This window comes from Marmota marmota, unplaced genomic scaffold (assembly GCF_001458135.2).
Source record: "Marmota marmota marmota unplaced genomic scaffold, marMar, whole genome shotgun sequence".
Lineage (NCBI taxonomy): Eukaryota > Metazoa > Chordata > Mammalia > Rodentia > Sciuridae > Marmota > Marmota marmota.
The window spans coordinates 8,037,438-8,052,437 of NW_026000101.1; the positions used below are offsets into that span (position 1 = coordinate 8,037,438).

Sequence of the window (15,000 nt, forward strand, 5' to 3'; positions counted from 1 at the left end):
AAAAAAAAAAAAAAAAAAAAAAATCCATAGATTGATGTTTTGAAAAGGAGTCACATTTAACAAGCTATTATTGGATTCTGAATAAATCATATTATATTATTTGAGATAATGATGTTAATGATGACAAATGGCAATAATAGCAACAGTTCCTATTTAACATGTGCATTTACCACATGGCAAGCCCAGTACCAAGCACTTCATATGTACTAACTCATCTAGTACCCATGCAAACCCCATAAGGTAGCTTCTACTATTCCTTCCATTTGACCAATGACTAAACAGAAGCACAGAGATGCAAAGAAACATACATGTTCTACAGATATGAGGGATAAATCAGAAGAGCACATAAGTAAGAAGGTTGAAATATATAGGACTTTTCACTCAGTAGTGAGCTCTTAGGATTGGTTTGAAATCTTCTCTCTTTGTTGTCTTTTATAGTTCAGAAATCCACCTGCCAAAGAGTTCTAGCTGTCTTAACAATTTATTTCTCCAAATTCTCTTCTGTTCTGTTACTGTGAACTCATGTTTTTGAAATGTTTAACGTGCTGTTTTCATTTTATGGTTTGCTTTCTGAAGTTGCAAATTCTCTCCTCCCACTGCATATGTACAAACTGTTTTTTATGTATTTTTATAGTTAAAAATAGCATACGTTTATCCTAGAAATTTTGAAAACTATAGATGTACAAAAAATTACTCATAATTCCACCACCCACAGAAAATTGCTATTAGCATCTAGGTGGGATTCTTCCTAGTCTTTTCTGTACAATGAAATGACTACAAGTATATTAAAATTATTTTTACTAAATATAAATCATATATACACATAACTATAGCTTTGGTTTCTTATTTTTTCAGTTAACATTTACCATGAGTAGTTTTCTGTACCACAACTCTTTGAAAATATTTTAGTTTTCATGGCTGTATCATTGTGTTGGTCAGTTTTGGTTACTGAGACCAAAATATCTGATAAGAACAACTTAGAGGAAGAAAACATTATTTTGAACTCATGATTTCAGTGGTTCAGTCTATGGTTGGCTGACTATTGCTAGGAGCCTAAGAAGAGACAGAACATCATGGCAGAAGGACATGCTGGAGGGAAGCTGTTCCATTCATGGTGGCCAGCAAACAGAGAGAGAGAGAGAGAGAGAGAGGGAGAGAGAGAGAGAGAGGGAGGGTGGGGTGCGGAAGAGGCTGCAAGAAAGCTGAACTCTTCCAGGGAAGGCCCCCAGTGACCCACCTCTCCAACCATGCTCCACCTGCCTACCATTACCATCAAGTTAGTCTATTCGAATTAGGATGAACTGGTTAGGTTACATCTCTCATATTCTAATCATTTTAGCTTCAAATATTCCTGCGTAGCATATGAGTTGGCGGGGGCTACCTCATACCCAAACCATAACAATAATATTCTATCATATGAGTTTACCAGCACTTATTTTAGAATTTCCACAGTTAGATAATTACATATTTTGATAATGATCCCTCATAAACAATTTAGTGAAAAATATTCTTGAACATTAAGTCTTTAATCATATTTTTGATTATTTCTCTCCAAGTGAAGTTAGTGGATCAAAGATTCTTGATGCATGTTGTAAAACTGTCAGAGTATTAGGCCACTTTGCACTCTGCCCCCCACCCCCATTAGGTTTCTTTTCCCATTTAGGAAGTGTATCCAGGGCTGCCCAATCCCAGTGGTAAGGAGGCAGCTGTGGGGACTTCCTGGGGCACTTTGAAGGCTGAAGGAGCTGATCAAGAGCTGATTAAGTAGAAACCTGCTTTAGGGTGGGCTAAACTGGGAGCCTATTACCCACTAACATACCAGGATAAGTAGCCAGAATTCTAAGAAATGGCTTAGAATTCACTGGGCAACATCAGTCACCAGAGAAGGGCCACAAGGAAGGGAAATCAAAGCCTGCCCCTCCAGTGTGGTGTAGTCACAGCACATGTGGACATTCCTACCCTTCCCCTCATCTTGATGATCATGTTTATTGGAAAGGTTGGAGAAAAATAAAATGCCATTTAGCTTAAGAAGTTGTAAGTTATTTGATAATCAACTCATTTCAGGGGTGGAAAAAACTTTGGGTCATTTGCTCTTTGAGGAGGCATGAATATTTGTTTTGTTCAGACAATTTTTGAGACATGATGAAGGGTCCACAGGATAGGTCAAAACAAAACAGGACAATTAAGAACAACAAAGGGAATGCCATGCATTACTGGAGGAATTGTCCCCAAATGTCCAGGGAGGAAAAGAGGCTTGTCTCTCCAGGGGCATAATAGGCAAGGGAATCTGAAACATTTTTTAGGATTTCTTTGTTTTCTTAAATGACTTACTCTCTTATTAATATGTCAAAGGGAAGGAAAGCTTTTGGCTAAGAAATCATAGCCAGGAATATGGATTCTTAAGTGCCAGAAAAATACTCTGAATAAGAGAAGAGATGGATACTTCATTTCTATAATAAGTAAATGCTTCATTTCTTTTAATCCTGAGTCCAAATATTTTCTTCTCAAAAGTAAGGCTACTGACTACCCACTGTGAATCTAGCTGTGCTTGCTAATAGATCTGACTGTGCATGGGGCAATATTTGTCTATTAATTTGGACACTTTATAGATCCCACCCTTTGTCCCACAACTTCTCATTTAATGAAAGAATGGATTCTGTAGGCCTTATAATTTCTGTCCCTCTTATCTCACGCTTTAGAGTGACAGAACAGAACAGAGGTGATGGGGGAGGAGTTTCTAAGCCGCAGGAAAGTAAATGGTAAATTTGTGGGATGGGGGTGGGTAAGGGTGAAATAGGGAAGGATGTGCACACAATTAGGCTTCAGAGGCTTTCAAATGTCATGTTTTCAAAGGTCATCTCAAGGAACTTTGTGTTTTTTCTTTGTAAGCAAAGGACAGCATAGGAAGTTTTGAGTGGGGAAAGATAGGATTAGTTTTTGCTTTTGTGTTGACTTGCTTAGCTTCCCATCCCACCCTCCCTGAGTAAAAATTACTCCACTACAGTTAGGAAGATAAATAGGAAGGGGAAAAACTGGACACAGGAAAGGAGTTTGGAGGGGACTGTAATACAGGAAGGGACAGTTTTAAAAGATTTTGGGAGGTACAATTGACCTGACCTCAGTGTTTTTTCAAATGAGAAGATTGAGACAAAGAGGAAAAAATTAAGCAAGAACGACTATAGACTATCATTTCCCATAGACAATATCTGGATGATGATGTCATTGGAAGAAGTTTTGTAAAAGGCAAATGAATGAGGGAGTTTTAAAGGGAAGATAAGAAACTTGGGGTTTTCCTTCTTGTGTGTGTATGTGTGTGTGTGTGTGTGTAGGGGGGGTTACTTGTACAATGTCTTGATAAATTATGTGCTGGTGTTAACAAGTGTCTTTAGAAAAATAAAACCAAACCAAAATAAAAGGAAAGAAAGAATTCTTTGATGTATAATTTCTAATGGTGTGAATACTCACACTGTTGGTAATGTTAAGGTGGCCCCAGGGAGGTTACTTAGGAGCTGGGAAAACAAGCCATGCAGCCCAGAGCTGGTGTGAGCAGGCTCCAGCACACCACTGGTCCTGCTGTGTGTTCTCCAGTGTGTTAGGTAGCTGGGCAACATGAGTGCTGGCCATACAGGGCTTAAACAAAGCCAGTGTGGTGCTTGGGGAACATGTAGAAATAAAAAGAGGAAAATCAATATTAGAGGACATATTAAAACAAACAAACAGGAAGAGAAAACATGGCTAACGAGGCAGAGTCAGAAGAGAACCAGATTCAAGAGAAGAACTAGTTTTCAGAAAGGAAGGCGTGGTCAATAGTGTCAAATACCGGAGAGATCAAATAGCCCTTGGGGTGGACTTAAAAGAGGTCATCAGCCTTACCAATCAAGCAGTCTTTCTGAACTTGAGATATTTTTATCTGTAATTTCTACATTAAAAATACTGTAATAACAGTAAATTCTCTTTGGTTCTAACTTTTGAAATTCAGTATTTTTATCATATGAAGCTGTCACACTCGGAGAGTATGCCACTTATGTCCTGTGTAACTTGGCAGAAACGCACACTGAGCCTCTTTAGGGGTTTGGGCTCTTTTGACAGTAGACATCAATAAGACGAATAAACATGTTTCAAATGCTGCAGGGTGTTGATGCGTGCATTGTGGGGATGAGCAGATGTTTTGTACCACAGGTGGTCTTAGTTAAATGCAATCAAGTTTGGCTATGGGCCATAGACTTACATATTTATAATCAATGGTTGTCCTCACTCCGGGGTTTCACTTTTTTCTTGGGCTCCATTCCTTTCTCTGGCATCCTATCTTTATCTTATTCCTATAGAACTTATCGCCTCCCATTCCCCATTAGAGCAATCTAAAGGAATGTTCTTAGGAACCATATCCTTTAAAATTCCAAAATGAATGATTTTTGTGGTGGGATTTTAAACTGTAATGTGTGGGGGAGGGTAGAAGGAGACAGAGACTCAGGGAGATCTAATCACTCCCTAAAATCATGCTAGGGGTGGTAGCTCCTCCTGTAGGAGTTGTCCTTTATATACAGAGATTCAGAGAGATTCATTGTCACTCTTTGCTAGTACTGGTGTTGTAAAACTCTGGCAGGAGAAAAACTTTATAGGCCATAGGTGGCAACTGAAAATGACATTAATAGCTAATGTGTCCTTCTCTGTTTATAGTGCTTTCCTCTAAGGAGCTCTAAGTTTTCAACAAAACTCATTTTCAGAAAACTCCTGAGACAGTAAGAGCATAGGTAGAAAGATTACTTAAATTGTGGTTTATGTAGTTTTTTTTTCTTCCCAGTTTGATGCTAGCATCCACTCTCTTCACCAGGTTGTCCTTTGATTGAGGTTTAAGGTGTCCCTTTCCTGGGCCCCAACTTTAGAAGGGTTGCTTTTGGCCTTCCTTAAATTCCATTACAGCTTAAGGGCAAGCATCCTACAGAATAAATGGACCTAGCTACCCTGAATTATGTATCTGGGACCCAAGAATTCCTTGCCCTCTGGCTCCCCAGTGCACTTCCGAGGACTGCTTGGGCTTTTTCTATGGGTCTATCCTGAATGTTGACAGAACCACTCATATTTGCTGTGCCTCAAAAGTGCCTGTTAATTGTGCAGGGCGTGTGTGCAGTTGGGGGTGCACCTGCAAGCAGTAAAGTTCTGGAATATGATGAAACTCAGGGTGTAAAGAGAAGGGGACAGGGAACAGCTTTCCCATTCCACTATATTAGTGTCCAAAAGCACATCAAGCGGTGAGGGGGTCTAAATGTGATCTTGCTTTCAAGGCTTTTGCAAAGTTATCTTTTTCATGGTAGGAGACATTTATTGTTGACTTAAGACCTCAGTATTTAAACATACAGCATGTAGACCTCCGTTCATACTCTTGCCTCTGCCCCTCATATGTTTGGGGCAATCTTGTACCTGACTGCCAAAGCCAAAGCCAAGGAAGAGGCTGGAAAATTGGAGTGGTTATATAATTTTACATGCTTAGAGATGGTGATTCTCTACCTGAACTTTGTAAATCTAAACAAGCTAAAACACAAGCCCTGGGTATTTACCACAGGGACCTTAACCAATATAATGAAGGTAAAAAGGAGTCTGGCCCACACTGTTCCTCTGCTCCCACCCATCCATGTGTCCCTCCTCCCTATTTAGGAAGACAAGAAGCAAGATTTCTTTATTGGTACTCCAAGGAACCTGGGGGACTCAAGCAGAGAATCTCAAAAGCAGTAGTAGGTCTCCTACTGAAAACCAGAGTCAAGGTTTGGGGTAAAAATAAAAATAAAAAAAAAAGTTTATTTAGAGACTGTCCACATTTGCCCACATTCTAGGTCTTTGAAAGGAAGAGAGACTAAAGGGTCGCCCGCCTAGAGGGATGCTGACCTCCAGTTCTCTCCCTCAATCCCATGGTTGAGTAAACTAACAAAGCGGGGTGGGGGGAAATGAGATAGATTCAGTTTAGAGGAAGCCATTCCACCAGCGCCTTTGGCTGCCCAGAACACAGACTCGAGTCTTGGTCGCAGCTGAAGCCCAGTTTCCCGCTCGTCTGAGGCTGGCAGGTCAGGGCCGGGGCAGTGGGTGCGGAACACCGACCGCGGACCCTTTGGGTCTGGAGCACTCTCCACCCCAGCCTAGCGCTGCCGGCCGGGTCTGCGTCGCCGGTTTAAGGGGCGGGCCGCAGCTCCACGTGCTTTCTTGCTGAGTGACTGAACTACATAAACAGAGGCCGGGAAGGGGGCGGGGGAGGAGGGAGAGAACAGGCTTTGACCGATAGTAACCCCTGCGCTCTGCGCAGCCGAATCTATAAAAGGAACTAGTCGCGGCAAAACCCAGTAATTCCGAGGGAGAGTGAGTGGGGCCGGGACCGGCCGAGCCGAGCCCACACCTCTCTTGCCCTACGCGCGTGGGCAGGGCAGGGGGCTCCGCAGGACCGCGCAGCCGAAGCCCATTTCCAGGGGCGCTTTGCTCCCCGTTTTCCCACACTTCTTTCTCTGCCCTTTACCGGAACGGTTGGTCAAGGGGTGGGGGAAAGAGACGCAAACACAAAAGTGGAAAACAGGTAAGAGGCTTTCTAGAGACTCGGACATTATTGTTTTGCTTTGGGGCGGAAGAGGCTTTGGGAAGTACCCGGTTTCGGGGACTCTGTTCCCGGCCCCCACATTCCCACTCCTTGCAATACAAATGGGGTAGGAGCGGCGTAAAGGGGGAGAGGATGCCTGCTGTGCAGACCCCGGGTCGCCGCACTGCTGCTACCCTCGGGGCTCGCCCTGTCAGGGTGTCCGGAGAGCATCTTTGGGCATGGAGAACCGGGAGCAGTACCTTGGGCGCAGTGAGGTCGGGGTTTCCTGGGCATGCTGGGGGCGCTGCTACTGAGGTGGGGAGAGTGGCAGATCGGACGCAAAGCGCTTCCCTTTGTTTGGAAGCGCTGGGGCCGGCTGGAAGCCCCTCTAGCTGCGAGTGAGCCGGCGCCCACGGGGACAAATGCCAGCTTTGAGTCCTCACTCCTTTCTTAAGAAACTGGTCGGTGTTGAGCTCTGAGCTCGGGATCAGCTCAGCGCCCCAGGACTGGAGAGGCTCGTCGTTGTATCCACAGAACTGGAGTAGTTGTGTCCCAAACGGAGTCGGATGTGATATGGCTCGCTTGAGGCCCGGGGGCTTTGTTAGACCTGGGGGTCCTGCCTGCAGTTTCCGTGCGCTCGCGGAGCTGTTGTCCCTGGCACAGAGGGTGGGGGTGGGGGAATGAGTTTTGTTCCTTTCAAGACTTAGAAGAGCCTGCGGAAACCAGAGCCGGGGGACCCATTCTGCTTCACCTTCTGCCCCATCTTCTGCCCTTTGCTGCTCGTCCCTTGGGACAGCTTGAGGACCGGCGCGGGTGGCGAAGCTGGGGCGTGGTGGTGCAGCGAAATGACCGCGAGTAACCCCGGCGGTCGGCGCAGAACTCGGAGCTGGCGGCTGGGCTGGGCTCTGCGCGAGGAGATGGGGGCTGGGCGCCGGCTGCCAGTGGCCCCTGGAGAATGGCCCGCAGCGCCTCCTGGCCGGGTGGTCCAGGTATTGGCCCGTGGCTGGAGCAGGGCGGCCTCCACAGTGGTGGGCTTCACTCCCGAATTCAGACTGTGAATCTGGTGAAGACCGGTGGTCGCAGACTGGAGGAACCCGGAGGCTCAGGAGAAAGAAAGCCCATCTGAGAGAGAGGGGGGAGAGAGAGAGAGAGAGAGAGAGAGAGAGAGAGAGCGAGAGAGAGAGAGAGAGAGAGAGAGAGAGAGAGAGAGAGAGAGAGTGTGTTCGCCTATTTCTCGACTCCCAGGCCATTGCTAAACCAGAGGTTTTTGGAGAGTTGCCTGGATCGGGGTTGTGTGTAGATGCCTGTTTTTATCAGCACTTATCAGAAAGAAGGAAAGAAATAAGATTAAAGTTAAAGAAGAAAGAAACAAATATCTGGCACTAGATGTAATTGGCCTTCCTCTATTTCCATGGATATCACCAGCTTTTAAATCCTCAGATTTTTCAATAATACTGCACATAAGAAGTGGATGGTATATGTATTCATATAGTAGAGGACAGCTTTGGTATTTTTTAAAAAATTTCTTTGGTGATGGGAATCACCATATCACTATTTTGGCTCAGTCCTCATCTCCTACAAACATCTGAAAGTTTTCTCCCCAAGAGCAGAGTTTGACTCTTTTACAACCAAGTTCTGATTTTCTTTTCAGACAAAATTTAAATGCCTACTAAAAAAAGTACTTAGTTTCTCATCTCGCCTTTTATTTCAGCCTGCTTTTCTCAAACTTACCACAAAAATAATGGAGGCTTTCTGTTGTTTGTAGCATTCTTTTAAGAAACTCTTCCCACATTAAAGAAATATTTGGAGAATATTCCTTAATAGAACATCTTCAGTTACTAAAGTAATTTTTAAGTACGAAATTTCCATTTTTTAGACTGTTTCCCATATGTTCCCATAACCCATTAAAATAATTCACGATGAGGAATTTTTGGAAAACCCTGGTTTCACAGAGTGAATCAGTATTTATTTGAAAACAAGCAGTAGAATCAGAGGAACCAGGGAAGAGGGTCTCTGGCCTTCATGATGACCACAGTCCCTTTATGGGACAAGAATTGCTACTATAGTCAAAGTAATTAAAGAGTCCCTTTGCAAAACAGCATTTTCCCAAAATGACATATCTGACTATGACCCAAGATATATATGTCTTGCCTATAGATGAGCATTTGAAATCTCAATTCTTACAAGTATTTTGATTGGCATCTAAATGCAGGCTTATAATGGACCTTGGGCACATTTTGGCTTAGAGGGTATTTACAGTTCATGTGAGACAATGCATTAGTCTGGAATTGGAAAAGAATACTTAGGGCTTGGTTGTTTCCAACCTCTGCTCAGGAAAAGTTCCAATCCAAACATTATTAAAAATGAATGAAACTCAGCAACTCAAGCTTTTTATTATCCTTTGTAGTACCTACCTTATAGGAGAGGGGGTTGGATATTTTTACATTTAAACTATTTGAGGGGAGGGTATCTTCTTCTTCATAAGCCAGGATGCATGTGCTTACTATATTTGTAGAGGCAAATTATTAGATCTTTGCTATTTCAAATTTTAGCTATTAAAATAGTTAAATGGACACTGGTCTCAAACTCTTTATAATCATGAACCTTTGGCTATCTAGAAAATACCAAAATGCATGTTGTTTTTAAATTTCTGAAACACTCTAAGTCTAATATTAAAGAACAAAATTATAATGTCCCATATGGTAATTACTCCAGCATCAAATTTTTTGGGGGGGAGGAGTACTAGTGCTTGAACTCAGGGACACTCAACCACTGAGTCACATCCCCAGCCCTATTTTGTATTTTATTTAGAGACAGGGTCTCAGTGAGTTACTTAGCACCTCACTGTTGCTGAGGCTGGCTTCGAACCTGTGATCCTCCTGTCTCAGCCTCCCAAGTCACTGGAATTACAGGCATGCACCACTTCTCCTGGCCAGCATCAACTTTTAAAAGATCATTCTGAATGCTTGTTTTATGTAACTGTGCTGAGAGAGGGCCTACACTAAAAACTGAAGCCATCTTCACATCTGCAAGTGAAACTAGCATGAATGCCCAAGTTATTGCAGTGTTTATGTAGTAGACACTTTATATAGCACTGTGTCAAGTACTGATCTAAATGCTTCTCAAATACTAATTTAATCTTTACAACAAACTCATTATCTTAATTTTGCAGATTAAGAAGCTCAGAGGCTAAATTGTCCCTGGCCATACAGCTTGCCGGTGGCAAAGCTTATATTTGAACTCAGTTCCAGAGTTCTTAACTCCTACATTAAGTAGACCAATTTCAGCTTCTATGAGAAGGGAACTTTGAAAGATGCCCAGTGTGGTCTCTTTGTATATCCATCTGCTATAGTCCTTATCAGAATCTACAACATTTATTATATATTTCCTTGGCTGCCTTTAGTGGGCCAGCCAAATTCTCTTCAGCTTGTTGAGACCTTGGTTGCAGAGGGATTGTGACACTGCGTGACACACAGTGACATTTACTCAACTCTAATTTTTTAAACTTGGTTTAAACTAAAAATGATATGATTGCTTTAGCCAATTATTTGTGAATAATCTGTAATCTCAAAAGTGTTTTTCTGTGTGATATACAGTATAGAAAATGGAATGGTGGAGTATTTGGCTGCAAATGTAAGGAACAAAGAAAAAGGGAAGAGAAATGTTAGCTTAGCTGTTAATCCTAGCTTTGGTGAATTTTTAAAAAATTGGTTATTATACTGTGTGATTCTTACTTCACTTACCCCCTAAATGGGTTGTGAACCTTTTGAAGTAAGCTATTTCTGTTACTGCTATTATCGTCTAGAAATGAAATCAGCTTTTTCTTAGGTTTATTCTCTAGAAGTAAGTACAGTTTCAGAGTCCGCCTTATAAAAGTGAAATAGAACAGAACACTGCATTTCTTCTCAATTGGTGTAGCAAATTAGAAATAAACTCTTTGAAAACCCTTCTTGGTAAAGCAGCTTGTATTTACTCTTGACTTAGTGTGTGCTGAATGTCCTTTCAAGGGTTTTACATGTGATAACTCAGTTCATGCTCATGTGAACCACATGAGATGGGTCCTATCATTATCTTTATAGATTGGGAAACTGAGTTAACTAGCCTGGTTATGGTCCCAAGTTATCTCCTAACTAGTTCCGCTTGCATGAGTTTACCAATCTTGGGGTTAAAAACTTTGTTAAAATATAAAGAAGTTTTGATAAATGAAGTACTAGCAAAAGGAAAAAAAATATGGATCTTCCTTTTGAGTATTTTCACTTGAAGATAGTGTCCTGAGTTACCAGCACCGATGTTATTAGAGCTACACTTTAGAAATACATGAAGCTAGTGGATGCAAATCTCATATATAAGTGTTTTCAAACCAGGGCCTTCAGTTACTCTGCATCCCATTAAGACCATAAACTATTAAAGCAAAGAGCTTTTACTGTTAACCATGCAGGAGCATCACATTTGGTTCCCAAGACAAACTACAGTTAGAAGTCCTATCTTTTTTCCATTCTGAAGAGGAACTTGGATTCAAAACCCTGAGAAGTTTTTGCAAACCTGCTTTAAGACCTGATTTGAACATCACCATCCTCACCTGGGTTCACACTTCCCTTCCAACACTGAGTTAAAATTAGTTATCCCCTTCTTGCCCCGCTGTACTCTTCATGTCCTGTATTTAGTATTTTTTAAAATTGTAGTTAACATTTATTTGTCTTTCTTTTGCACGCATGCTTCTCTAAAAAAGGTCTTTGACTCACTCTCCCCTGTCCTTAATCATTCCCAGTTATACGGAAGGGGTTTAATAATAAGTGGTGACTTGCACAAATGCAACAGGGAATGGAACCTCATGCTTGTTTCCTGTTTTCTTAAAGTTTTTTGAGTTGATGGGATAACCACTGAAAAGCATTAGCAATAAAATTATAGGACAAATAACTGTAGTTTAAGCTAGGTTTATGATAGATAAAGTTTAGTGCGTATTTAAATTATTTAGGCAAGATTACTTCTTGTAGAACAAACAATTCTGTTTTGCTCAGTTTCATTTCCCTTTTGGAGGCAGCTGTGATTTGAGAAAATGTGCAAGTCTGTGACATTCCACATTTAAATACTTTGAGTTGTACATTGATTTATTTTTATGGAGAAGAAGGAGATAACTCACCAAGTAATTCAGAGATTTAAGCACTTTTTTAAAAAACAAAATAACCTGGTGTGCATCGGATCTATTCCTTTATACTTTTGTTTTTGTTTCTGTTTTTTGGTGTTTGCTGAACTGTGCAATGTTTTCTATGCCAAATACAACTTCCAAGAAGCATTTGGAAGTCAAAGAATTTTATCTGGCTAGTCTTAAAATCAAGATGTTTTATCATAACTGGTATTTATTATATGCCATTTTCTAGGTAGAATTTGCTGTTAGTGATCCATTTATAAAATACTCTTTTGAGGCTATCTTTAGAATATTTATTTAGTTCTTTCTAAACAAGAAAACAGACAGATTGTTTCAGGGCATCTTGAACTACAGTGCAGATATTATGAAAATGAGCATGGATATTAAACTCAAATTAACATATATTGGAATTCTGGTCCTATCAGTGAACATATGCATTAGGCAAGTTGCCAGTCTCTCTTTACCTCATAATACATATTTAACCTGTTAAATATGTATTTTTTTGTGTGTGTGCAGGGGGCGGGGTACGCGTTTATACAGTGTTAAGCATATGATATGATGCTTGAAATATTGCTATTCATTTTACACTGATTTTTAAAAACTTGATTTTTAGTTTACTTCCACCTCAGACTGTTTTATTGCATGTTACTTGCATTGATATCTCACACATGGAAAAAGTAGATGATAATTATTGAATTAGGTTTTAATCTTACTAATGATTATCATTTTGGGGGACAGGGGCTCCTTAGATAATTTCCTTAGGATGTGTTGAAATTTATGGATTCTCTCTTAAGAAGAAACGTGCATGGGCTCATATACTCCAGATTCTATGTTTAATTACAGTATATTCAGAAACTACTCCAAAATCACTAAGAAACCATGAGGCCCTGGGAAAGTCATTTTACTTTTCTGAGATTTAGATTGTGGGCCTATGATATGAAACTTCATGACTTTTAAAAAGCCCTTCAAGCTTTTAGGTCCTCTGACTCCAGGCCTGTACATAGGAGAAGGGGCAGTCTTTTGATTTTGGACATCCAGAGATGTGTTCTAAGGGACATATTCAGCATTATTGTAATGCCTCGTGTGATTTGGAGTGGTGGGGAAAAGCACCCCAGAAATGCTTCAGAGCATTTCTGAGGAAGTGAGGATGAAAGAAAGGAAAATAATGGAAGAGGAAGGTGGAGGAGAGAAAGCTGTTGAATTTGCCTATTTATCTGTATTGAGGGGACAGAGAGTTGGATCAAAGTCTCAGAATGAGGTTCTTATCTGAAATGCAAAGAAAGAAAGTTGGTTCAGTTTTAATAAATTTCAATAGAGCAAACTTGGTTGAATGAAGACTCTTGTTTTCCCTCTGATTGACCATTTGGAAAACCCCTCCAAAAGAAAGTATGTTTCCATCTGGGACAGCTCCAATTTGGGCATAGGTTTTGCTTTTTATACTTAAGCCAGGTCAAAGGAAAAAAATAAAAGACTGCTAAGACTCATTCAGCCTCCAAGAAAATAGCACAGGTGCTTGTGCTGTATGACAATTGGGCTAACTTTATAGGGATATTTCTAAAGAGCTTGGAAGAACTTCATTGTGAGTAGGTGGATAAGACCCATTACTTCCTAAAATATTTCCTGAATTTGTTGCTTCAGAAATCATATTAGGACTGGGAGGAAGAACAAAAGGTTCTTGACAGGGTTAGGGGATAGGGGAAGGAGCTGCTAAGAGGTTGCTTGGGTGTCAAATCCTTGCTTGTTCTCGTTTTGCCAAGTTCCTTTTGGGGACCAGGTTTGGAATAATTTATTTTTATTTTTAATTTTAATTTTTCTCCACAAGTCAAACTAAGCTTGTTTTCTTAAAGAAACGAGTCTCTGGAGGTGGCAGTTTGAAATCGATTGGATCTGGTATTTAGATGATCCAGATTTGACATAAAGGCAATACCGATGAAAGCAGCATTATTGGGAATGCAGAGAGAAAGCAAAGGCCCAAACTGATGAGCTCAGACAGATGACCTGCAGACCTTTCTTCACTTTCAGACACAGGGCATTGGAATGGAGGTGGCAGTTTACTTTAGCTGGAGTGTGGTTGATCTCTGCTGCTGGGAAAAGGATGTAAGAGGAATTACACGATTGACAGTCACAACAACAACTACAAAATATTTACGTATTTTGAAAGTAAATGTGCTAATATCCAAACAGTATTGTTAAACTGAAATTCATTTGTTCAGCAAATGTTTATTAAACACCACGTACCATATAAAATATTAGGCTCTGAACAAACGTCAAGACGTGTAAGGATCTGTCGCTGTAAATGACTTCTTTAGCTTGGCATTCAAGGCTCTTTAAAACAAGCTTCAGATCTATTTTGACAACTTTGTCCCAGATTATAAGAAGTGTATTAGAAGGAACTACCTGGTGAGTGACTGACGTATTGTATCGCTCAGTAACTGTTAAATGAATCTCCCTCTACAGTTTTTATCTTTTCTCTAACTTCTGCTTTGAGAACTTCTCCCTCCTTGTTGTTCTAGAATCTCACATCCATCTTTCGTGTTTGCCTTTGTTTTCACTGTGTCCTAAACTCATATATTTGCCTACTGAAATTTGACCCATCAACCACACCACATGGCTAATGAAAGCCCACTGTGAGTTGGGGCTTCCTGCACATCATCTTTTTATCTCATTTAATATTCACCCGGGACAGGTAGCATTCAAGATGGCTCAAGTTATTTAAATTGGCTTACATTTTTGTAATCATCAATATATTTTAAAAATTAACATTCCATTAAGCCTACAATTTAAAAACTGTTGTTGTAAATAGAAGGTAATTTAAAAATAATTAGAATGAAATGGAATCACTTTTGTTGACGTCTGTCTATAAAATATTGCTTTCCAAAAGCACTAATTAACTCAGAAACTTGTTCTCATTTTCTTAAAAAGGGAAATTATCAAGAAAAAAGAGGTGCCGAAGAAAAGACTAAACAAAAACTATCTCCTTTATGTAATTAAGTTTTGAGCTAAAGAAGTGCGAAGCAACAATATTTTCCCATTTTGTGATTCAGTGTTTAGTACCGTGCCTGTCCATCTTTTAAACCCCTCTGAGTATTACTTTAATCTGTCTTGTGTGACTCTTTCACATTTGAGGAAATGTTGAGGTTGTCTGTTTTAGTCCCATTTTCCACATGATGCACCTGACAGAGAGAAGTTCATGGTTCCTGTATCTGGCTAATGGCAGAGCCAGGGATTCAAATTCAAGTCTTGCTGATTCCTGAGTTTGTACTGTTTAACTTGCTGCATTTGTGTTAGTTTTCTATCA

The 15,000-nt window shown here is 40.6% G+C and overlaps 1 protein-coding gene across 3 annotated transcripts in view; it reads left to right on the forward strand.

Moving 5' to 3' along the window:
• Window positions 1-6,267: 6,267 nt before the first annotated feature.
• The window catches only part of Abca1 (ATP binding cassette subfamily A member 1), a 135,150-nt gene continuing 126,417 nt past the window's right edge, over window positions 6,268-15,000 (forward strand). For 2 of the 3 annotated variants that reach the window (XM_015492234.2, XM_048783273.1), the window contains exon 1: window positions 6,269-6,556. The gene's annotated coding sequence lies outside the window, so the exon portion shown is untranslated. Of the gene's footprint in view, window positions 6,557-15,000 lie in introns of all 3 variants that reach the window. The other variant, XM_048783274.1, reaches the window with a different exon arrangement.